Here is a 25,487-nt window from a genome sequence, read left to right as displayed (position 1 = left end):
AAACCCTGAAAACAAGGTGTCATCAGGTTTGGTTTCTTCTGAAGCCTCTCTTCTTGGCTCATAGGTGGCCATCTTCTTCCTGTATCTTCATGTGGTCTCCCCTCTGTGCCTGTGTCCAAATGTCCTCTTACAAGGACACCAGTCATATCAGATTAGGACCCACTTTAATGACCTTGTTTAACCTCAATTAGCTCTTTAAAGACTCTGTCTCCAAATACAATCACATTTTGAGGTACTGGGAGTTAGGACTTCAGCATATGAATTTTGAGGGGCCACAATGCAGCACATAGCAACACTCAAGCAATATTTTGAGTGACTAATAGGAGCAGTTCTAATGACTGAGAACAACTATGCAATAGAAAAGTCCTCTTGGCCACCTTCATAAAGGTTCAAATCTTGAAGGGCATATTTTATTTAGAATGCTGTTTAAGCCTCTGTGACAGAGACCACAGAGTAGCATAGGTGGAAGCTTCTTTCCCACATGAGAGTCCCAAGGTGGACAGCCCAGGCCTGCAGGACAGCTGTGCCATTCCGTGACCAGCTTCCTCTCTGGTCCCAGGGTAGCTTCTCTGGCTCTCACCATCTCCTCCCTATCACAACCAGCAGGAAGAAGGAAAGGAAAATGGCCATTCCTTTTAAGGGTGTGGCCTGGAAGTCCCACCTATTATTTCTGTTCACATCACTTAGTCAAAAAAGAGTCATATATCTACAGCTGGCTGCCAGGAAGACTGAAAAATGTAGTCTTTAGCTAAGTAGTCATGGGCCTAGCTAAATCATAATTTACTATAGATAAAGGGCAAATGGATATTAGCGGACAATTAGTGGGGACAGAGACCATACAGGCAATGTTTCTATTTGCTACATAGTAAGTGAGACAGGGGCACTATTTACAGAAGCAAAAAAGGCTGGAGTAGAAAAAGAGATGGAAAAAGATGGAGATGTACAGAAAGGCGGAAACCAGAGACCAGAGAGAGAGCAAGTAAAAAGGAGCTGCCTCATTCCCTAAAGCTTTTTAGATTCTGATCCTAATCCCTCATGTTATGGCAATACTTTATTATTGCTTTTTGAAAAAATCTTAAATTGCTTATAAATTCAGATTTCAATTTCTTTTCAAAGTGACTTTTCTATTTACAATGCACCCTTGCCTGCCAAGCAAGTACCTGGTTTCAACCAACAATTCAGAAAACTGGGTCTTACTGCTTATTCACATGGAAAAATAATTGCCATAATTGCAACTGAGAAAGAAGTCAGCTCCACAGTTGCTTAATAGTATACATTGATATTTTAACTATGTAACCACAAAGGAAGAAATGTAAAAAAAGGAAATTATGTGTAAAAGGTACTGAAAGTTATTAATAGGGTTTGCCAAACCTGTTAAACTCTTATATTTTTGAGTAAAGTGTACTTTTAGAGAAATAGTGTTTACAGAAAAGGCTTTACACATATTAGAAATTGCTACCACAAGGACTGTACAGTCTTCTAGCAATAAGGTTTTCCTATATAGTGTAATAAAAACATGCAAAGCATCCCAGTCAAAAGTATTGATCTACTAGTGGTTATGAAAGCCATAAAGCTCAGATAAACTCGTAAAAGTTTAAAAGGGAGCTTTTCTAAATACTGGAAATTCATTTATTTGATATACTTCCTAGATAAATTTCTAAATGATGGTTCATAAAATACTGTAGTTTAAAAAGAAAAGAAATTCAAAAATTAGTTCACTCTGCAATCAATGAACCAGTGAAAATTCACCTGCAACTGCTTTTCAATTAGACTTACAAATTTTGGACCACCCATCATTCATTCCCTCTTCTTAATAGTGTCCTAATTTCCTTTGGGAAATTACTTCTTCCATTTGAAAATACTCTTGGTAAAATGGTGAATTCAGGTGCCTTCATTTCTGCTATGGATGAGAAAGAGGCATCTAGAGGCTCCTTCCACCAGAACCTTCCACTCAACAACCAGATGGAGCTAGAGGGCTGGCACCTGGTATAAGCTAGATCAATTTAAAGCTCACTCCTGGGAATTTAAATCTAAATAGTGCGAAAAAGAACCTGACGTTGGTAGGATTTACTCAATCCTGCACTGGCACTCTGCTTGTTGAGTCTATGCCTAAGTCTCCAAAGATTTGCATAAATTCCACCAGTTCCTATATAATTCCATTTTCCTTAGATTCTGCAGATTTCGTTTCCATTGTTTTCAATCCGAAAGCCCTAATTGATCCACCTTCTATCTACTCATTTATAAATTGACCAAACTACAACTAAAAATAAGTAAGTAAAACAAACACACAAACAACAAAGCCCAACAACCTTACAACAGATGAAGAAATTTTGGCAGGAACTGCCAACAAGAAAAAAGATGGACCAAAAGGTAGAAGTCTGAATAAAGTCGCCATGAAGTTTTCTCAAATTTTTCAAAAATCTTAATAAGTATGGTATGGCATGTGGTACCAGTTATGGTATGGTAATTGTTCCCAATAGAAAAAATAAAGGAAAGTATCAAAAGTATCATAGGGCTGGGCACAGTGGCTCATGCCTGTAATCCCAGCACTTTGTGAGGCTGAAGCAGGCAAATTGCTTGAGCTCAGAAGTTTGAGACCAGCCTAAGCAACATGGTGAAACCCTGCCTGTACAAAAATTATAAAAATTAGCCATGTGTGGGAGCACACACCTGTGGGTCCAGCTACTCGGGAGGCTGGGGCAGGAGATCACTTGGTCCTGGGAGAGGGCAGGTTGCAATGAGCTGAGATTGCACCGTTGCACTCCAGCCTGGGCAGCAGAGGGAGACCTTTTCTTAAAACAAAAGCAAAAAAAGTATCACACACAAAAAAATAGTTCAATTTCATTAGTAATAAAAGAAATATAAGTTAAAACTTGATATAAACGTTCCCACCATAAAATTGAAAGTGGTTAAAAACATAAATACTGATGACAGGGTACATTGTAATCTGGCAATATATGATAAGAACCATCAAAATACTCATATTGTATTAGTCAGAAAACAAGAACCACTATAAAGATTATAGAATAAAAGATGTGTTGTATGAATAGACCTTACACAATTGTGGGGAAAAGCTGGGGAAGTGAAAGCCCAGATAAGGGGAAGTCTGAGAATCACAAAAAGCATCATTAACCAATCCTCAACCACTGGGGTGGGAGGAGAACCGGTGCTTAAGGAAAATCTGAGACATTGGCATGGACACTGAGGAGATTTGTAGGGGATCTTTGGGAATCCATTGCTTTTTGAGATCTGCAGTCAGGCATCTCGTGGCAGGTCTGGGACCACTGTCCATCAGCAGGCCCAGGAACAGGAAGAAGGGCTAGGCACCAAGAAGAGAAGAGCAATGACTACCTGGAACTTTTCATGTTCTGACAACAAAGACCCTCAAAGAGAAAAGGAAGCCACTGCCTCGCTTCCACTGTTCAAACCTCACATGAGTTCCTACTTTGGCCAACTCTGCAGGAAATACATTCTGGGAAGCAGGTCCAGATCTAACCAAGTTGACAACAGTACAATCCAGTAATCATATATTTTTCCCATCACTCCATTCCACATCTAGAAATAGAATTGAGGTGGAAAATGTCATCAGATATTAAATAAAAATAAAACTGTGGCTGCCATTGTTAAAACAGGCAAGGGCTGGGCACAGTGGCTCATGGCTGTAATCCCACCACTATGGGAGAGCCGAGATGGGTGAACCACCTGAGGTTAGGAGTTTGAGACCAGCCTGTTCAACAAGGTGAAATCCCATCTCTACTAAATTACAAAAATTAGTCAGGAATAGTGGTGCATGCCTGTAATCCCAGCCACTGAGGAGGCTGAGGCAGGAGAATTGCTTGAATCCGGGAGGCAGAGGTTGCAGTAAGCCAAGATCGCACCATTGCACTCCAGCCTGGGCAACCAGAGCGAAACTCCAACTAAAAAAAAGAAAAACAAAAAACAGGCAAAAGTGGAAATAAGTTGATAGCTCCCCAAAAGGCGAAAGCAGGTTAGGGTAAGACATAGACAAGACTTTTTCTTCTTACCTGAAGAAGAAGAGAGAGAGAGAGAAAAGACTTTTGTGTGCTCATTTAAAAAACTATTTTGAATGACTTTTAATGATACGGTTATATCTTAATATATAGAATATAAAAAGTATACACAAAACTCTACCTACATTAGAATTACAATTTTGGAAACATGGTCATAGATTTTGTTTTCTTTTTATACTTCCTTACACTTTTTATACTTCCTTCATTCTTCATGAAAGACCCAAAGTCATCTTTTAAAAATCTGAATCTTTAAAAAGTGTGTATCCTTTGGCTAAAATCCTAACAAGCCTTTTCACTGCACCTAGAACAAAATGCAAATACTTCCCACTGTCTGCAGGGTCCTTCGTGGTCCTGCCTGTGCTGGCTGCTCTGACTGCATCTCAGATAGCTCTTTGCTTGGCTCATTGAGCTCCACGCCCACTGGACTTTGGTAGGTTCCTAGCATGGGCTAAGATCTCTCCTATTGTAAGGGTCTGGCAGTCATTGTTAGTTGGAATTTTGGAATCTGTTCCCCAGACCTGGTTATTCAGAACTGAGTTCAAGTGTTACCTCCTCAAAGAGGTCTTTCTCTGAGCACTCCATCTAATGTGTCTCCATTCCTTACCCCACCCAGCAGTCTTTCACCATCTTATTGCCCTGTTTATCTTGCCTTCATTAACTAAAATTATGCTTTTCCTTAGCAATGCCCCTCACTAGGAAGTAGGGCCAACTAATGCAGGGACCTTATCTGTCTTATTTATTGTTGTAGCCCTGTGACTCCAACAAAGTCACCAAGGTGCTCTGTGTTACCGGATGAATTCATTTTCTGAATTTTCTACAATGAAAAATTTTCCTTTTATAAGGAAAAAATATTTGGAAGGGATATGTTGCTTGAAGGGCAATCTTGTGTCAAGAGGGATTTTCACATGTTATGTAACTTAAGCTTTCTTGGTTGTCTTATCTAGTGACTACCCAGGCCTATTTTTGCTGCTCTGTTCCTCTTGCAAGATCTAGGTAGGAGTCTCCCTTCTATAGAAAGGTTATGAATTAAATGTTCGTAAAAGCATAGGAATCTGGAAAGCATTCTCCCCTACAGTACGAATCATGTCATTTATAGCAATTAGTAGGCAAAATTAGTTTTTCCCACAAATCATGATAACACCGTAAAACTTCCAGAGATCATAAATTCAAACCGCATTTTATGACCACACCTGCCTCCCTTTGTAGCTCAGGGTGTCAGGCACTTTCAGCACCTCTGGTCTGTGACCCCAGTCCCCCGAGTGACAATTCTGCTCTCTTCACATTGCTCGGCCTCTCCTGCTTTCATTTCCTATCCTATTACGACCAATGCGTCAACTGCTCTTCCTCATTAATCCTAAACTTATTTCTCTGTCCTTCAGAACCTCCTCTCTGAGAAAAATCTCAACTAGGGAGAAATGCAACTGCCTATCTTCTCCACATTTGTGCCTTGGTTTTGAGCTCTCTTGGGAAGAGCAAAATTATATCTGCTTTTACCTTAGAAGAACTTATAATGTTCCAATCTTTGGATGCTCTTTGAATAGGCAAGTCTGAGTAAAGTCAGGTTACAGTGCCTTGAATAGGTTTACCCTCCTGATTCAACAGCACATAGAAGGATGGAAGATAGTACTGGATATGTGAAGACTTGTCAAGCCCTTCCCTTCACTGCAGTGGGCAAGTGGTCGTCCAGGCAGTGACTAGCTCACTTGGTAGAGAGCCAACAACAAAAGAGTCCCACCTACCCTGGTACTAGCCAGGTCTCCCTCCGGTCTGGGGAAGCTGTCTCATTCTTTTGGGGGTAGGGAGAAATTTATATACAAGAAATAAAAGCATCAAAGTGGAGTTTTCATTAGGTTTTAGTCAGAAGGTGAAATAAACAGGTGGACGTATTTCGAAAATTTTATTTGGGGAATTTTCATATGATAAATCTTTTCCAAAATAACTAAGGAAAAACTTCTAGTGCTTTCCTACTGTTGATGGGTTTCATTTCTTTAGCAAAGATGAATTCTAGTGAGGGAAGCTAAATAGAAAACTTTATGGCATGAAACTTAGCATCCTGGCCTATTTTGTGCTAACCTAATTTTCTGTGAGTTTTGTAGCAAATGAAGCTCTCTGTGTGACAGGTTCCTTTTTTAGATTCTAAAACTGGCAGCTACGTTGTTAAATTTTATGGTTACATGAATTTTGGAATCAGCCTCAGCAATTTTTCATGCTTCTCATGTCCCCCTAAGGGAAAGTGGGCAGCCATTGGAAAGTAGCCATGAAAATCTTCCTTTCACCTATTAACTAAATGCTGCTGGAGAAAAAAAAATCACCGTATGGAGCAGATTTATTTCACTATAAATGTATGGATACTCATTTTACCTGGGCCCATAACACTTCCTGTCAATCATCCTCTGTTTCCCAACTCACCTCTTTCTCTTCTCAACAATAATTTTTCAAACCTTCTCTATTATTTTCACACCCTTGCCACTTCTCCACTATCAAAAACTCCAATTGCTTCAGTTCTCTATTCACTCTCAGAAAGACTGTCTTTGCATAGAAAACAGAAGCCATATGAAAGGTACTCCTTCCATTCTCGCCACAATTATACAAACCTACTGTAATCCAGACCCAACTCTTCCCCCTTCCTTTCTATTACCATAGAAGAAGTCTCTCTCTTCTGTTTAAAGCTTACCACTTTGTGGTAGGCACCCAGAAGATGATGGTTCCCAGTATTCCCCACTTCTTGGTTATTCATGCCCTTGTGTAATCCCCTTCTCTTGAAGAAAGTTGGCCATGGTGACTTGCTCTTAATAATTAGAATACAGAAAAGTGATAGAATGTCACTTCCAAAGTTAGGCTATCAAAAGATTGTGACTCCTGTCTTGGGCATCCTCTAGGTCTCTCTCGCTCTCTCATGCACCCTGGAAGAAGCTAGCTATATTGTGAGTTGCCCTGTAGAGAGGTTCATGTGCCAAGGGAGACAACTGGCTGACAGCCAGCAAGGAACTACCCAACAGCCTGTGAGTCACTGAATGCTGAAAACAACCATGTGAGCAAACTCAGAAGCAGATCCTCCCACTATGTGAGTCTTGACAGATTAGACCGAAACACAAGCAAGTAGCCTGATGGCAACTTCTTGAGAGCCCTTGAGCCAGATGCACCCAGTGAAGCTGAACCCTGGTTTCTAACCCATGAGAACTGTTGAGAATAATAAATGTTTACTGTTTTATGTGGCTACGTTTTTGATTAATTTCCCATGTAGCAATAAATAACTAATACAACCTCCATCTATTCTCTGTATCCTTCTCACCTGCTTCTCTGTTTCCCACATCTTCAAATCTTCTCTCTACCCATTCCTTCTAATCAGCAGTTAAACATGGGGGTCGGGGAGCAATCTATCTAAAAGAAGAAAATCTAATTTCTCTTTTAGCTACTGCTACATTTCTCCCCACCTCTTTAGAGCCAAACTTGAATTATCCACATTTACTCTCGCCATTTCCCTTCCATCAGAATGACCTATAGGGCTTGTTAAGCCACAGATTTCTGGGCTTCTCCTTTCGAGTTTTTAATACAGGATTTTTGAAGTGAGGTCTGAGAATTTGCATTCCAAACCATGGCCTGAGAATTTGCACTCTAACCTGTTTCCAGGTGGTACTGACTCTGCTGGTCTATTGATCACACTTTGAGAATTGCTGCTCTACACTTGTTAGAAATGTAGCCTCTCAGGTCTCATCTGAGTTCTACCAAATTAGAATCAACATTTTAACAAAATCATCAGGTTATTTGTACGAACACTAAAGTTGGAGAAGCACTCAGATGGCCTTGTGTGTCAGACAATTCCAAATCCATTCTGTGAAAACAGCTTTTATGCTATGCCTATCATGCTCACATTCACCTTTTACCTTTCAAACTGGTTTAAAACAAAAGAGCTAAATCATGTATGTGGTCCTACTCTTTGTCTCATCAATTGATCTTTCTCTGGGTCGAAATTTTCTTCTTGAATACACAGAAAGTCTAACAACAAATAAGTGGTGCTTTAGATAAGTCAAATTACACTGCTACCTCTAAACAAAAGTGGTTTGTATTCTGTCTGCCGAGTTTTTCAATTTGCTTTTTAAAGGCTTCTTACAGGGTGCCGTTATGAGGTTACCGCCCCTACCTCTTCAATTTTACTCCAAGATGAAACATAGCCTCTCATTTTCCTAAAGCAGGACCTGGTTATAACTTTACCAAAGATTTGGGGTTCATGGAAAGAAACACATGCAAAAAAAGCAGCCAGTGGATATGTGTGCGTCACGGGTTCATAAGCCACACCTTTCCCAAGGGTGTTCTGACCTCTGTCTTTATTTCTTGGTGTGTTGCTAAGATCCAGCTCACCTGCCTCGCCCTTGACTTCTGCCTTCTATCTCGTGTTTATGCCTTCTTCCAAATTCCTGCCTACCCAGAACACAAACCCCTATCTCATCTGAGTACTGAAGACTGGGAAAACTCCAGTTTTCCCTCCTTGCCCTGGTCTAAAGCCTGTCCCAGCCAACAGTGTATCATCCTTTGCAGTTTAATTCCCTGGAATCCATAAAATTCTCCAATCTAGAAGAGATTTTGGCTTATCTTTGTATAGTTTAAAAGGTTCACTAGGCCGGGCGCAGTGGCTCACACCTGTAATCCTAGCACTTTGGGAGGCCAAGGTGGGCAGATCATGAGGTCAGGAGTTTGAGACCAGCCTGGCCAACATGGTGAAACCCCGTCTCTACTAAAAATGCAAAAAATTAGCTGGGCATAGTGGCGCATACCCCTAATCCCAGCTACTTGGGAGGCTGAGGCAGGAGAACTGCTTGAACCCAGGAGTCAGAGATTGCAGTTAGCTGAAATTGCACCACCATACTCCAGCCTGGGTGACAGAGCAAGACTCTGTCTCGGGGGAAAAAAAAAAAAAAAGGGTTCACTAAACGTTTCCAGTTACCACCCCTGTGCTCCTCAAAAAAGATTTACCTGACTTCAAAGGCACTTAGTGAAAAAGATAAATGCTCCAAGCCTTCAAAAAAGTTAGAATTCTACTGCAGTATCCAGCAGTTCCACTTCTGTCTATAGCCAAATAAATTGAAATCAGTTTGTTGAAGAGATAGCTGCACTCCTATGTTCACTGCAGTATATTCACAATACCCAAGATATGGAATAAATTTGTGTCCATCAATGGATGAATGGAGTAAAAATGTAGTGTGTACATATACATATATGTGTGTATATATATACACTTTACATATATGTATATATGCTATATATATCTATACACACACACACACACACACACACAATGGGATACCATTCAGTCACAAAGAAGAAGGAAATCCTGTCATTTGTGACAACGTGGAGGAACCTGGAGACATTATGCTAAGTGAAATAAGCCAGGCACTGAAAGACAAATACCACATCATCTCACTTATATATGGAATCTTAAAAAAGCCTGACTCATAGAAGTAGAGAGTAGAGTGGTAGCTACCAGAGGCTGGAGTGGGCAGGGTTGGTGGGGGTGGGAGGGGCGCTGGGGAGAGAGGAAATGGGGAGTTCTTGATCAAAGGGTACAAAGTTTCAGTTAGAGAGGATAAATAAATTTTTGAGATCTATTGAACAACAGAGAGACTATAGTCGATAATAATGTATTATATATTTCAAAATAGGTAAGAGAATAAATTTCAAAGGTCTCACCACAAAAATAATGATTGAGGTAATGGACATGTTAATTACCTAGATTTAATGATTCCACATTGTATACATATATTAAAACATTACACTGTACCCCATAAATGTATACAATTATGATTTTCAGTTAAAAATGATAATTTTTAAAAATTTCTGCTAAAGATAGAGCACTTTTTCCACATAAATTAGTTTTGTTAGCTCATTCAAGCAATAGATTTTGCTGTAAGAAATTTGTACATGTGATGGCTGTATTTAAAAATAACATTAATAATCATTGTGTATGCTCTCTGTATGAGTACAAAGAATGATTCAAGCATGTCAAGTATATTTTTTGACTCCTAATTTCTTTTTGTCAGTAATCTTTCAAATATCTTCTGTTTCTTGACATAATTTTGGTGAACTAAACTGGAACAAAATCATTTCATTAGATGGTGATGGAACAACTAGATGTTCCTATGAGAAAAAAAAAAAGAACCTCTGAAATTCACACCTCAAACATACACAAAATTTAATTTGAGATGGATTATAGGCCTAAACATAAAACTATAAAGCTTCTAGAATAAATCACAAACATCTTTGCAACTTTGGGGTGGGCAAAGATTTCTTAAGGAAAACACAGCAAGCACCAACACCCCCTCCCAGCCACACACACACATTGGTAAAACAGACTTCATCAAAATTTAAAACTTTCAAAAGACACAGTTAAAACAATGAATAGATGAGTCACAAGCTGCAAGAATATGTTTGCAAGACATATATCTGACCAAATACTTGCACACAGAATATATAAATAATACCTACAACTTAACAATGTTTTAATAAACCCAATTTTAAAAATAGGTGAAAGATTTAAAACAGACACTTCACCAAAAAGGATGCATAACCTGAAAAATGCTCAACATTAAGTTCTCATAAAAACACAAATTTAAGCCACAATGAGATACCCACACAACCAACTAGAGTGGCTAAAACTAAGGAGAATAAAATTCCAAGTTCTTATATGTTGCTTCTTATATATTGAAGTGTAAAATAATTTAACCATTCTGGAAAATTATTTGGCAGTTTCTTGTAAAGTTAAATATTCACTTACCACCCAATTCAGAAATTCCACTCCTAAATATATACCCAGGTGAAATAAAATGATGACCATACAAAGATCTATATCCAAATATTCACAGCAGCTTTATTCCTAATAGCTTCCACTGGAACCAGCCCAGGTGTCCATCACCAGGATAATGGATAAACAAACCACAATAAAGTCATACAATGGAATACAACTCAGCAATAAAAAGGAACTAACTACTAACGTACACAACAAGGATAAATCTCAGAAGCCTTATGCTGCATGAAAGAAGTTGGATTCAAAACACAACATATATGATTTTACTACACAGATGAACTTCATGTAAGAAGTTCAAGAATGGGTAATCCAGAAATTAAAAAGGTACAACACACCCAAATACAGGAGGATAGTTGCTCTAGCTAACAGAGATGTCAATTGTCAGCTTGTTTATACACAAAGTATAGAGGGGATATAATAGTCTGCATAGCACATGCTCATAAACTCCCAAAGTACAGTGTGAAGGTTGGCCAGACAAATTATGCTGCAGCACAGTGAACTGGCCCACTGAAAATGTCTTTAGCACTTTACTCCTTGCCACCCAGTTCTATCAGTTCATCACCCACCCACTTCAGATGGCATTTCCTATATGAAGTTTTTATTCCCTCCTATAGCTGACACAGTTTTAAATTATTTTCTGAACGCTGAAGCACTTTTATTCTCTCAAGCTCTAGTTCTGATTATGCAATGGCTGAAAATATATGTGGAGCATCTTTTCTGAAATGTTCTTTTCTGTAGTGTGAGCCACACAGGGTTAGGCACACAGAAAGTATTTGAATGCCTAAGTAAATATTTAAATCTCAAAAAAAAAGTTTAATTTTATGTGATATGGATCTCCTTCCCCCGAACTCAGAGCATACACATGATAAGATAAATAATTTAAATTTTTCCAAATAGATCTTGCCTTGGCCAACAAGAATAATTGAAAAAGTTGGATAATAACCTAACTTTTAAACTCTTACGGTTAAAATATATTGTTTTCATAACCAAGGTCATTTTATACATGACAACTAATGTATCAGAGAAAATTCAACAAAATAAAACAAAAGGAATTGATAATTTCCATCAAGAGACTGGTGTGAGGAAAAGTATCTATTTTTAACAGGTATTTTCTGACTATCTTTGACAGAAAGTTAAAAAAACAGTTCTTTTTTTTTTTTTGAAAGAAAGAAAGAAAAAGAATAAAGAAGAGGAGGAAAAAGGAAGAGAAAGAGAGAGAGAGAATGGGAGTATTGCTTTCTTGCCCAGGCTAGAATGCAGTTTAGTAATGGGTATTGAAAACCTCTTTTATACCAATAATTATACTTGATGTAGACAGGAAGGAATAAGGGAAGAAAATAACAAATGAGCAGCCAACCAATATTTCATTTAAACCTATGAAATGCTATGCGATTACTGAGAAGTGATTTACTTCCAATTATGTAGTCACTTATGGAATAGGTATGAGGTGGTAATGTATGTTTTATGTATTTGAAGTGGAAAGTTCTATAAATGTTTATTAAGTTTACTTGTTCCGGGTCTGAGTTCAAGTCCTGGATGTCCTTGTTAATTTTCTGTCTCGTTGATCTATAAAATCGTTAGCTCTTCTTGTTACATTGATCCTTTTGCCATTATGTAATGTCCTTCTTTGCCTCTTTTGATCTTTGTTACTTTAAAGTCTACTTTATCAGAGGTGAGAATTGCATCTCCTGCTTTTTATTTGTTTATTTTTACTCTCTGATTGGTTGATAAATCTTCCTCCTTCTCTTTGTTTTGAGTCTTTGTGTATCGTTGCATGTGAGATGGGTCTGGATGCAGCATAGCAATGGGTTTTGGCTTTTTATCCAATTAGAATATATATAACTTTAATACTAGCATTTGGTGCTAGCTGGCTGTTTTGCCCATTAGTTAGTGTAAATTTTTTGTTGTGTTAATGTTCTTTTCTTTTTGATATATTTTTGGAAAGGCTGATATTGGTTGTTCCTTTATATGTATAGTGCTTCTTTCAGAAGCTCTTGTAAAGCAGGCCTGGTGGTGGTGAACTCTCTAAGTACTTGTTTGTTCGGAAAGGATTTAATTTTTCCTTCGATTATAAAGCTTAGTTTGGCTGGATAGGAAATTCTGGGTGGAAAGTTCTTTTCTTTAAGGATGTTAAATATTGGTCCCCACTCTTTTCTGGCTTGTAGGGTTTCTGCTGAGAGATCTGCTGTAAGTCTGATAGGTTTCCCTTTATGGGTAACCTGACCTTTCTCTCTGGCTGCCCTTAGTATTTTCTCCTTCATTTCAACCCTAATAAATCTGGCAATTATGTGCCTTGGGGTTGGTCTTCTTGAAGAATATCTTTGTGGTGTTCTCTGTATTACCTGGAGTTGAATATTACCCTGCCTTGCTAGGTTGGGAAAGTTTTCCTGAATGATATCCTGAAGAGTATTTTCCAACTTGGATTCATTCTCTTCATCACATTCAGGTACACCTATCAAACGTAAATTAGGTCTTTTCACATAGTCCCATATTTCCTGGAGACTTTGCTCATTCCTTTTCATCCTTTTTTCTCCAATCTTGTCTTCTCGTTTCATTTCACTGAGCTGGTCCTCGACATCTGATATCCTTTCTTCTACTTGATCAATTCGACTGTTTAAACTTGTGCATGCTTCGCGAAGTTCTCGTGTTGTGTTTTTCAGCTCCATCAATTCACTTATATTCCTCTCTAAATTGTCCATTCTCGTTAACATTTCGTCAAACCTTTTTTCAAGGTTCTTAGTTTCTTTGCATTGGGTTAGAACAAGTTCTTTTAATTCACAGAAGTTTCTTATCACCCACGTTTTGAAACCTGCTTCTGTTATTGGAACACACTTGTAATCTATTAAGCCTTGTTCCATTACTGATGAGGAATTGCGATCCCCTGTAGAGGGAGAGGCATTCTGATTTTGAGTATTCTCTGCCTTTTTACGCTGATTTCTTCCCTTCATTATATATTTATCTGTCTGTCGTCTTTGTAATTACTGACTTTCTAATGAGATCTCTGAGCGGATGTCCAACTTTTGATTCCCAGCGCCGAATCTGTGCGCCGGCCAAAACAGCGGTGTTAAGATTGATGGTGCTTTTCTGCCTGGGAATCTCTGGACTCTGCATCAAGAACTGCCGCGCTGAGGCGCCAGCAAAACCGCCGCACCGGCCACAAGAGTCGCTCTGGCGACCCGTGGGGCTCCTCCACTGGGAATCTCCTGGTCCGTGAGCAACAAATATTCTTCTGAAAGTGTGGCGTCCTCTTGTTTTCTGCGCTTTCACTGGGAGCTAGGAGCCCGAGCTGCTAGTGATCAGCTATCTTGGATCTCTCTTTTAAAAAAACAGTTCTATATTTCAAGTTATTTGGAGCAGTGACAAACATTTAGCCAATTCATTAATGAGTACATTTTATACTTTTATTGAAAAGGTTAATTATATGGTTTTGTTTGATGTGAGAGCTTTTAATACATACTAGGGAAATCATTTAAAAAAATACTTTAATTTTTGGATGTATTTGGTTGTTATATTCTGTGCTTTATTACTGAGACTCTTATCAGTTAGTTCTGTGCTATAGTGACAATAACAGAAATAATGTTCATAATTGATGATTCATTATGCTGGATGTACAAACCCTCCAGCATGAATTGTTTTTCCCTATTTTGAATATTAGCCAGTGTCCCTTCTTATTAAGTGAATGTATCTCAAAGGCCCTACCAAATAAGTACATGTAAAAAGTAGGAAAAAATACGATATTAAACAATCTACGATACCTCAAACATAATACATATCAGACGTAAGGTAAGTAGTTGAAGATTTTACCAAATTATAAACCACCAGAGGGCAGCTCAATACAATAGTGATGAAATACTTAAGACAGTATGGTAGGTATAGTATTTTAAAGTAATTATAAGTGAGGTATTATAGACATACATGATAGAGAGTGAAAAGAGACACATTTAATAAAATACTCAAAAATTTTATATTTATATTAGTACATGTTTTTTAGTTGACTTTCAAATGTAAATACACACTTCAGTTATGCCTCACTATGCCTCTTTTTATTTTTATTTTTTATTGGCAGCAGCAAAATTGGCCAGGAGGCCAAGCAACCCGGTTAGAATTAAATTGTATTTTATTTTAAGTTATTGTACAAACAGGGTCTTGCTATGTTGACTAGGCTGGCCTTGAACTCCTGGACTCAAGCGATCCTTCTGGCTCTGCCTCCCGAAGTGCTGGGATTTCAAGCATAAGCCACCATGTCCAGCCATAATATTAATTTTTTTTAAATGTGATCTGGGATCCTCAGAGACTATTATGAATATCTCTATACATACAAACTAGAAAATCTAGAGGAAATGGACACATTCCTGGAAACACATTCCTAAGATTGAATTAGAAAGAGACTGAAGCCCTGACCAGACCAATATCAAGTTCTGATACTGAATCAGCAATTTAAAAAAACCTACAAACCAAAATAGTCCCACACCATATGGATTCACAGCTAAATCTGACCAAACACATGAAGAAGAGCTGGTACCAATTCTACTGAAACTATTCTCAAAAATCAAGAAGGGACTACTACTCCCTGACTCATTCTATGAAGGCAGCATCACCCTGAAACCAAAACTTGGAAAAGGTACAAGAAAGAAAACTATAGGCCCATATCCCTGATGAACATAGACACAAAATCCTCAACAAAATACCAGAAACTGAATCCAGTACCACATCAAAAGTTAATGAATTCACTATGATCAAGTAGCCACACCTGGTATTCAAGGTTGGTTCAACATTCACAAATCAATAAATGTGATTCACCACATAAACAGAACTAAAGACAAAAAGCAGGCTGGGTGTAGGGGCTCACGCCTGTAGTCTCAGCCCTTTGGGAGGCCGAGGTAGGCAGAATGCCGAGCTCAGGACTTAGAGACCAGTCTGGGCAATATGGCGAAACTCTGTCTCCAAATATTTAAAAAAAAAAAAAAAAATTAGCCAGGCATGGTGGTGTTTCATGCGTGTGGTCCCGGCTACTTGGGGGGCTGAGCTGGGAGGATCATTTGAACCTGGGAGGCAGAGGTTGTGGTGAGCCAACATCACACCATTGCACTTTAGCCTGGGGGACAAAGCAAGACCCTGTCTCCAAAAAAAAAAAAAAAAAAAAAAAAAAGATGAAAACCATATGATCATCTCAATAGACATAGAAAAAGCTTTTGATAAATTTAACATCCCCTCATGATAAAAGAAAAAAAAAAACCTCGAGAAACTAGGCATCAAAGGAACATACCATCTATGACAAACTCACAACCAACATTGTATTGAATGGGAAAAAGCTGGAAGCATTCCCCTTGACAGCTGGAACAAGACAAGGTTGCCCTCTCACCGTTCCTATTCAACAGAGTGCTGGAAGTCCTAGCCAGAGTAATCAGGCAAAAGAAAGAAATAAAAGGCATCCAAACAGGAGAAGAAGAACTCATATTAACTCTCTTCACTGACAATAAAATTCTGTACCTAGAAAATCTTAAAGATTCCACCAAAACATTTATAGAACTGATAAATGATTCAGTAAAGTTCCAGGATACAAAATCAACGTACAAAATTCAGCAGAATTTCTATACATCAATCATGTTCAAGCTAAGAGCCAAATCAAGAATGCAATCCCTTGACCAGGTATGGTTGCTCACGCCTGTAATCCCAGCACTTTGGGAGGTCAAGGCAGGTGGATCACGAGGTCAGGAGATCGAGATCATCCTGGCCAACATGGTGAAACCCTGTCTCTACTAAAACTATAAAAAAATTAGCTGGGCATAGTGGTGTGCACCTGTAATCCCAGCTACTTGGGAGGCTGAGGCAGGAGAATCGCTTAAACCTGGGAAGTAGAGGTTGCAGTGAGCCGAGAGCACACCACTGTACTCCAGCCTGGGCAACAGAGTAAGACTCCATCTCAAAAAAAAAAAAAGTATATATATATATAGATATATATATATATATTCAATCCCACACACAAAATAAAATATCTAGGAATACATCTAACCAAGGAGGTGAAAGATCTCTTCAAGAAGAACTGCAAAACATTGTTGAAGGAAATCATAGATGACACAAACTAACAGAAAAACATTCCATGCTCATGGATGAAAGAATCAATATCATGAAAATGGCCATACTGCCCAAAGCAATCTATAGGTTCAATGCTATTCTTATCAAACTACCAATGTCACTTTTCATAAAATTAGAAAAAAACTATTTTTAAATATACGTGAAACCAAAAAAGAGCTTAAATATCTAAAACAATCCTAAGGGAAAGAAAGCCAGAGGCATCACACTACTCAACTTCACATTATGCCATAAAGCTACAATAACCAAAACATAATGGCACTGGTATAAAAACAGGCATACAGACTAGTGGAACAAAATAGAAAACCTGGAGATAAAGCCACACACCTACAGCTACCTGATCTTCAACAAAGTCAACAAAAATAAATAATGGGGAAAGAACCCCCTATTCAATATATGGTGCTGGGATAGCTGGCTAGCCATGTACACAAGAATGAAACTTGACCCCTACTTTTCACCATATTAAAAAAAAATTAAGATGGATTAAAGACTTAAATGTAAGGTCTCAAACTATAAGAATCCTAGAAGAAAGCCTAGGAAATACCATCCTGGACATTGACCTTGGGAAATAATTTATGACCAAGTCCTCAAAAGCAATTGCAACAAAAAATGGTAAGTGGGACCTAAACTAAAGAGCTTCTGCACAGAAAAATAGAAAAACAAAAAAACCAACTATCAGGCCGGGCGTGATGGCTCATGCCTGTAATTCAAGCACTTTGGAGGCCAAGGCGGGTGGATCACCTGAAGTCAGGAGTTCAAGACCAGCCTGACCAACATGGTGAAACCCTATCTTTAAAAAAAAACAAAAAAACTATCAACAGAGTAAAACAACAACCTAAGAGTCGGAGCAAATATTTGCAAAGTCTAATATCCAGAATCTACAAGGAACTTATACAATTCAACAAGCAAAAAACAGCCCCATTAAAAAGTGGGCAAAAGACATGACTAGACACTTCTCAAAAGAAGCTATACAAGCGGCCAACGAACATATGAAAAAATGCTCAACATCATGAATAATTAGCAAAATGCAAATCAAAACCACACCAATCAGATTGATTGTTATTAAAAAGTCAAAAAACAACAAATGCTTGCAAGGCTGTGGAGAAAGGGGAATGCTTATACACTGTGGGTGGGAATGCAAATTAGTTCAGCCACTGTGGAAAACAGTTTGGAGATTTCTCAAATAACTTAAAACAGACGTTGGGCGTAATTCCAGCACTTTGGTAGGTGGAGGCAGGCCAATCACAAGGTCAGGAGTTCAAGACCAGCCTGACCAATATGGTGAAACCCCATTTCTACTAAAAATACCAAAAAAAATTAGCCGGGTGTGGTGGCATGTGTCTGTAATCCCAACTACTCAGGAGGCTGAGGCAGGAGAATTGCTTGAACCTGGGAGGCAGAAGTTGCAGTAAGCCGAGATCGTGCCACTGTACTCTAGCCTGGGTGGCAGAGCGAGACTCCATCTCAAAAAAAAAAGGCCAGGTGTAGTGGCTCACACCTGTAATCACAGAACTTTGGGAGGCCGAGGCAGGTGGACCACGAGGTCAAGTGATTGAGACCATCCTGGGCAATATGGTAAAACCCCGTCTCTACTAAAAATAGAAAAAAATTAGCTGTGTGTGGTGACGCGCACCTCTGGTCCCAGCTACTCGGGAGGCTGAGGCAGGAGGTTCAATCTACTGGTCCCAGCTACTCGGGAGGCTGAGTTTCAATAGGAGGCAGAGGTTGCAGTAAGCCGAGATCACACCACTGCACTCCAGCCTGGTGACAGAGTAAGACTCTGTCTCTAATTAAATAAATAAAGTAAAAATGTGATCTTGGATTTTCCCTACTTTGTGGTGGTCAGTGTTCCTCTTGTGAGAAGGAATTAGCAACACTAACTTGTTTCTAATCTAATGAAATATAAATAAAAATTAGAATGATAATGATAATCCTTTTTAAAGTACTTTTAAAAATGGGCAATAACTTGGTTTATTTGTTCATTTATTCATTGTCCCTTTTTCTAGTTTGCAAGCTCCATGAGGTCAAGAGCATTTACTTCAGGGACCTTGCCAAACAGCATAACTAGAAGATGACTTTCAATAAGTATTTGTAACTCCATTAAGTAATTAACTGTAAATTCTTAAGGGAGTAAACCTTCTAGAGATTATTCTCTGTTTTCATGTAGTCAGCCCTTCCATCCACCCACCCATCTATCCACTCACCCACCCATCCATCTACCCACCCATTTATCCAGCCAGTCATCAATCCATTCATCCTTTAGACCACCCCTCCTTCCATCCCTAAAGACATCTAACTCTTAAGGACAATCTTTACAAAGGGGTCCTTTCTTCTTGGTACTTAAAAAATAAATGTTCTTCATAAAGGAATTCCCAGTTCAAGGATTTTCCTTCAAGATCATATAAAGTTGCTTGAGTAGTTTTTAACAATAAGAATGGCCCAATTTTTGGCCGGGCATGGTGGCTCATATCTGTAATCCCAGCACTTTGGGATGCCTAGGCAGGTGGATCACCTGAGGTCAGGAGTTCGAGACCAGCCTGGCTAACATGGCGAAACCCCATCTCTACTTTTATTAAAACAAAAATTAGCTGGTTGTGGTGGCATGCATCTGTAATCCCAGCTACCCAGGAGGCTGAAGCAGGAGAATCACTGGAACTCAGAGGCTGCAGTGAGCTGAGATCGTGCCACTGCACGCCAGCCCGGGTGATAGAGCAAGACTCTCAAAAAAAAAAAAAGGCCCAATTTTCAAAAGATGATCAGTCTTCCTCAACTCCTCTACTTGGCCACTTCAATGGTGAAAGAGTGCATTAGGACTCATTATGCTCTGTTTTCCTCCTTAAAGCACTGGTTTTTGGTTAGGAACTAATCTTTGACAAAGTAAAAGACGAAGTCCTTCCTCTTCCACAGAGATTACATTATTTATCTTGTAATATGGCCAGAGGTTTTGAAGAAAATTCATTGCCATTCCTGTAGCTTTTTAATAATAAAGTATGACCCCTAAGACTTCTGCCTATCATGATCTCATTTATAAGCCTCACAGCTTCAACCCTCATTTTTATGTTGAAGCCATCTGTCCTAGACTGTTTTCAGCTTGTATAGCAGAATACCTGAGACTGGGTAGTTTATAAAGAACAGAGATATATTTCTTACAGTTCTAGAGACTGTGAAGTCCAAGATCAAGGGGCTGGCATCTGTTGAAGACCTTCTTGCTGTGTCCTCTGGCAGAGGGTAGAAGGGCAAGAGAACACACACATGCCAGAGAGGAAGGGGCTGAACTGTTTTTAAATCAGTATCCCAATCCTGAGATAACAAATTCAAAAAAGAAAAAGAAAAAAGGAGAGAGTGAGTGGAGAAGAAGGGAGGTAAAAAAACAAAACAGAAACAAGTTCACTCCAATGACATTAATGCACTTATCAGGGCAGCAGAGCCCTTATTACCTAATGGCCTCTTTGAGGTCTCATCTCTCAACACTGTTGCATTGGGGATTAGGTTTCCAGCACATGAACTTTAAGGGACATATTCAAACAACAGCACCTTACAAATATATACCTTTACTCCTGACTGCTTCCCCAAACTTCAGGATTTTGTACCCACCTGGATGACCCACAGCCACCACCCATACACAGTGGAAAGGCAAGGAAGAAGAGAGGAGAGAGAAAAGAGAGATTGGCTGTTTTTGTAGTTTACTCCCCACCTCCCCTTCTAAGAATAGACTTCTAGAGAGTTTTCAGTATCTGTCAACAGCAAGGGTATGGGGCCCTTCCATTCAGAATTCTGGGAGGAGAATGCCATGTAGAGCCTGAAGACAGCATTGGGCAGCCTAGGCATAGTAGGCTTTATTTTCTCATTTTTAGGCAGAAACAGAGGCTGGAGAAGATATCCCACTCTCCAGTACCTCTAATTCTGCATGAGGCAGAGCAAGATATAAAAGTTACATATCTGGGGGGTTGGGGCTGCCAAGGATTGAGTCAGTGGTCTGCCAGGAGTCACTGGGGTGGTGGGGGCAGAGTCATCTAGATCTGAGAGCTCCATGACAGAGGAAGATCAATCCCCACTAAGAGGGCTGAGGTGAGGCAAGTCAAGGGCATGGTGGAGTGATGGGGTAGGAAAGGGAGATCAGGGATGGGGACAGATAGGACAACCACAGGGCTTTAACCATGTGTGCCAAGACAAATGACCAAGAGTCACACTGTCCAGACCCTCAAAGAGCACCTGCAGTGAAGATGGGCCAACAAGCCCTCCTCATCTGGGGCCAGTAGGAGCCCCAAGCAAGGACCAAGGGCCAAAGCCCCACAACCAATGGTGTTCTAAAAACTATTCCCTCCTTGGAGATCCCGAGAAGTGAGGGAAGGGACAACATTTTGAGAAATGAGGACAGAGTTCAAACTTTGAAATGATAAAATAGTAAGCCAACTCTGACTGAATATTCATGAAAAGGAACTCAATTTTATGCTGAAAGTAACTAAGCTAGCTGTAAATGACATAATTATTTTCACTGTCAAAAATGGGATCTCATAGAAATTGAGCTCTGTTTAGTGCAATAAAGTAATATTCCTATAGCCTGAGCTGTGACTCTGAAATTATTAGCACCTACACAAAATTTAGCCCAAGATTTCTCACCAAGAAATAAATTTTACAAAAGTTCTCTATCTTTTCTGTCTCTTTTCTATACATAACACCAAAATTTTTTAAAAATTATACTTTAAGTTCCAGGGTATATGTGCAGAACTTGAAGATTTGTTACATAGGTATACGCGTGCCATGGTGGTTTGCTGCATCTATCCCCCCATCATCTACATTAGATATTTCTCCTAAAGTTAGCCCTCCCCAATCTCCCCATCCCCTGCTATCCCTCCCCTAGCCAACCCCTCCCTCCCCCAACAGGTCCCAGTGTGTGATGTTCCCCTTCCTGTGTCCAAGTGTTCTCATTGTTCAAAGGTCAAGTGGCATGGAGGTGTGAAAATGTCAGTGATGACAAAAGCAGTAGGGGCGTATGTGTGTGTGTGTGTGTGTGTGTGTGTGTGTGTGTGTAAGTAACCAAATGATTTATGTTTCGAAGAATAGTTAAGGAACAATGTCCCGTAACCATTTTTTACTTTGTACAAAGTAAAAAAATTCCTTTTTACTCCTCGAAAGGTTAAACATAGTTTAGAATAGGCAAATCCATAAAGGCAGAAAGTAGACTAGGGGTTGCTAAAGGTTGTGGGAAGGAGGGAATGGGGAGTGACTGCTAATGGGTATAAGGTTTCGTTTTTGGCATGATGAAAATGTTCTGGAATTAGACAGTGGTAATGATTGCGTAACTTTGTGAACGTACTAGAAAACCACTAAATTATATACTTTAAAAGAGTGAATTTTATGGTATGCAAATTATATCTCAATAAATCCATTATTTTAAAGTCAATGTGCTTATTTTTCAAATACACAGATGATATTTCCCCTTGAATAAAAAGGACAAGATGTTTTAAATTATTTTCTCAAGGCAGGAAGAATAGAGGACTCTAGCCTTACTGATTCAATACTAATTCAAGGCTAATGGGTACAGAGTTTGTATTTGGGGTGCTGAAAATTTTCTGGAATAAGATGATGGTGATAGTTGTGTAGCCTTGTGAATACACTGAAACCAGTAAAGTCTATACTTTAAAATGATGAATTTTATGGTATATGAATGATTAAATCCCAAATTTAAAAAAGTGAAATAAAAAATTAGGTACATCTAGATGCTCCTTGACTTATGAGGTTATGTCCCAATAAACGCATCAAAAGTTGAAAATATCCTATCAAAAATGCATGTAATATCCTGGTAAACCCACTGTAAAGTCAAAAAATCATTAAGTCAAACCATTATTAAGTCGGGGACTGTCTGTATATTTACATAAAAATTCGTATACATGAATGTTCATAGCAACATTATTTATAATAGCCCCCAGACAACCCAAATGTCTATCAACTGATGAAAGCATAAGGTGTGAGATACTCATACAATGGAAAATTACTCAGCAAAAAGGAATGAAATACTGATACATGCTGCAACAAGGATGAACCTTGAAAATATGCTAAGAGAAAGGAAATGGCCCAAAAGACCCCATAATATGATGCCATTTATGCGAAATGTCCAGAATAGGCAAATTTGTAGAGATAGAAAGTAAATTAATGGTTGCTCTGGATGAAGAGAAAAATACAGAGTGACTACTATTTGGTAGGGGCTCTTTTTAGAGCTGATGAAAAATCTCAAATTTAATGGTGATGATAATTCACCTTGTAAATATAATAAAGACCATTGAATTGTCCACTTTATTTATTTATTTTTTAATTTATCTATTCAGAGTCTTGTTCTGTTGCCCAGGCTGGAGCACAGTGGCACAATCTCAACTCACTGCAATCTCTCCCTCCCAGGTTAAGCTATTCTCCCGCCTCAGCCTCCCTCTCGAGTAGCTGAGATTACAGACATGTGCCACCCACCATGCCTGGATAATTTTTGTACTTTTAGTAAAGATGAGTTTTGCCGATATTGGTCAGGCTGGTCTTGAACTCCTGACCTCAGGTGATCCACCCACCTTGGCCTCTCAATGTGCTGGGATTACAGTTATGAGCCACCACACCTGGCTGAATTGTCCACTTTAAATGGGTGAATTATATGGTATGTGAATTGCTTCTCAATAAAGCTGTTTAAAAAGGAAAAATAAATACTGACAAATAGTTACAAAATGTTGGGACAAAGGTTCAAGAGAGACAGATGAATGGTAGAAGATGGCCTCTGCAAATATGACATAAAAAAAGAAATCCTTGATCTTTGAGGAATCACCACACTGTCTTCCACAATGATCTAGAACCAGAAATACTATTTGACCCAGCAATCTCATTACTGGATATATGTCCAAAGGAATATAAATTATTCTATTATAAAGACACATATGTACCTATGTTCATTGCAGCACTATGCACAATAGCAAAGACATGGAATCAACCCAAATGCCCATCAATGATAGACTGTATAAAGAAAATGTGGTACATATACACATGGAATATTATGCAGCCATAAAAATGAATGAGATAGTGTTCTTTGTAGGGACAAGGATGGAGCTGGAAGCCATTGTCCTCAGCAAACTAAGAAGAATAGAAAACCAAACACTGCATGTTCCCACTTATAAGTGGGAGCTGAACAATGAGAACACATGGACACAGGGAAGGGAACAACACACACTGAGGCCTGTCAGTGGGGTGGCAGGAGGGAAAGCATCAGGATAAATAGCTAATGCATGTGGGGCTTAATACCTAGGCGATGGGTTGATAGGTGCAGCAAACCACCATGGCACATGTTTACCTGTGTAACAAACCTGCACGTCCTGCCCATGTATCCCAGAACTTAAAATTAAATTAAATTTTTTAAAATCCTCTTTTTTCTTCCCAACTTTTTCATATCAATTGTAGCCAGCATTTACCTATTTCTTGAATCGGTAATGATTCCTTTAACCATTTTCTAGATCTTGAGTTATTTGTTCGAATTATTTGTCTCTGCTCCCTCGAATACTTATTGTTCGATGCTTGTACACATTGCAAATACTATGGTTACTTGCAGAGTTTATGAAATCGCATGCATTTTTTGTTCAATGTTATGATGTATCATGTTACAATGAAGAGTTTAATGCCATCTTTAAATGCTTGCTTTTGTCTTGCACCCTTTTTAAAAATATAAAAGTGCTAGATTAAGCATTCATGCCAGTCACCACAATTGTTGATTCTGCCAGAAGAGCATTTACCACTAGTCTCTGGTTCTCATTACCCAAATCCTTCTCTATGAAAATTAGGTCTCCCGAGTAACTAGGTTGTTTTGGCCATTGTTTTGACTTTTAACAGCCCTGAGAGTGGAATCTTACAGCACTTCTGAATTCATTCAACAAACATTTATTGAGTACCTACTATTGGCCAGATACCATTTTGTTATTTTTTTAATCAACATTAAAGAACTCCACAGTTGGTTAATTGAGCATGATTTTTCTCTTACAGATACCAGTAACAGCAATTCAAAGATGTGAATGGGATTAATTCAGGGCTGTTACTCCTGACAGATAAACCAGTCTACCTGTTGAATGACATGCAGAAAAGAAATTTGGTAAGAGGAAAGTGATTTGAGTAAATTCCTTTTGCATTTGTAGAGTGCTTTTGTTTTTCAGCTTTTAAATAACATTTGATATTAAATCCTAACAAGAACCTTGGGAGTTGGGCTGGGCAACCCTTTCCCCATGATTCTCCTGTGGATAAGAACATGGAAGTCAGGGAGGTTAGGTGATGTGCTTGCTCAGAGGTGCACAGGATCCCAGTAAGTCCAACTCTTATTTCACCTTACCCTCTAGGATCATACAAGACTGATAATATGGTCTTCTAACCTTTTCCAAACTATTTTAATTAAGCTGGATTCTAATATGAAGTTGCCTTTAATGAGGAAAGAATCCCACCTAGCTATTTGTTCAGTGAGGTCTGGGATTCTACCTAATCTCCGTATGTCGGCATATAATTTGAGCAAGGTAGAAAAGAAAACTAAACATTTCCTCAATATTTGGAGA

The 25,487-nt window shown here is 38.9% G+C and overlaps 1 protein-coding gene across 1 annotated transcript in view; it reads left to right on the top strand.

The window, feature by feature from the left end:
• Nucleotides 1-25,487, top strand: part of CDK14 (cyclin dependent kinase 14) — a 763,966-nt gene that overhangs the window by 117,965 nt on the left and 620,514 nt on the right. Inside the window, exon 3 of the mRNA XM_064380407.1 lies at nt 24,931-25,036. The gene's annotated coding sequence lies outside the window, so the exon portion shown is untranslated. The remainder of the gene's footprint in view (nt 1-24,930; nt 25,037-25,487) is intronic.

The sequence above is a fragment of the Aotus nancymaae genome, unplaced genomic scaffold, assembly GCF_030222135.1.
Source record: "Aotus nancymaae isolate 86718 unplaced genomic scaffold, 86718_ANA_hifiasm-v0.15.2.pri h1tg000025l, whole genome shotgun sequence".
NCBI classification, from domain to species: domain Eukaryota; kingdom Metazoa; phylum Chordata; class Mammalia; order Primates; family Aotidae; genus Aotus; species Aotus nancymaae.
Note: the sequence above shows the minus strand (reverse complement) of the source record. Positions and strands in the feature narration are given on the sequence as shown.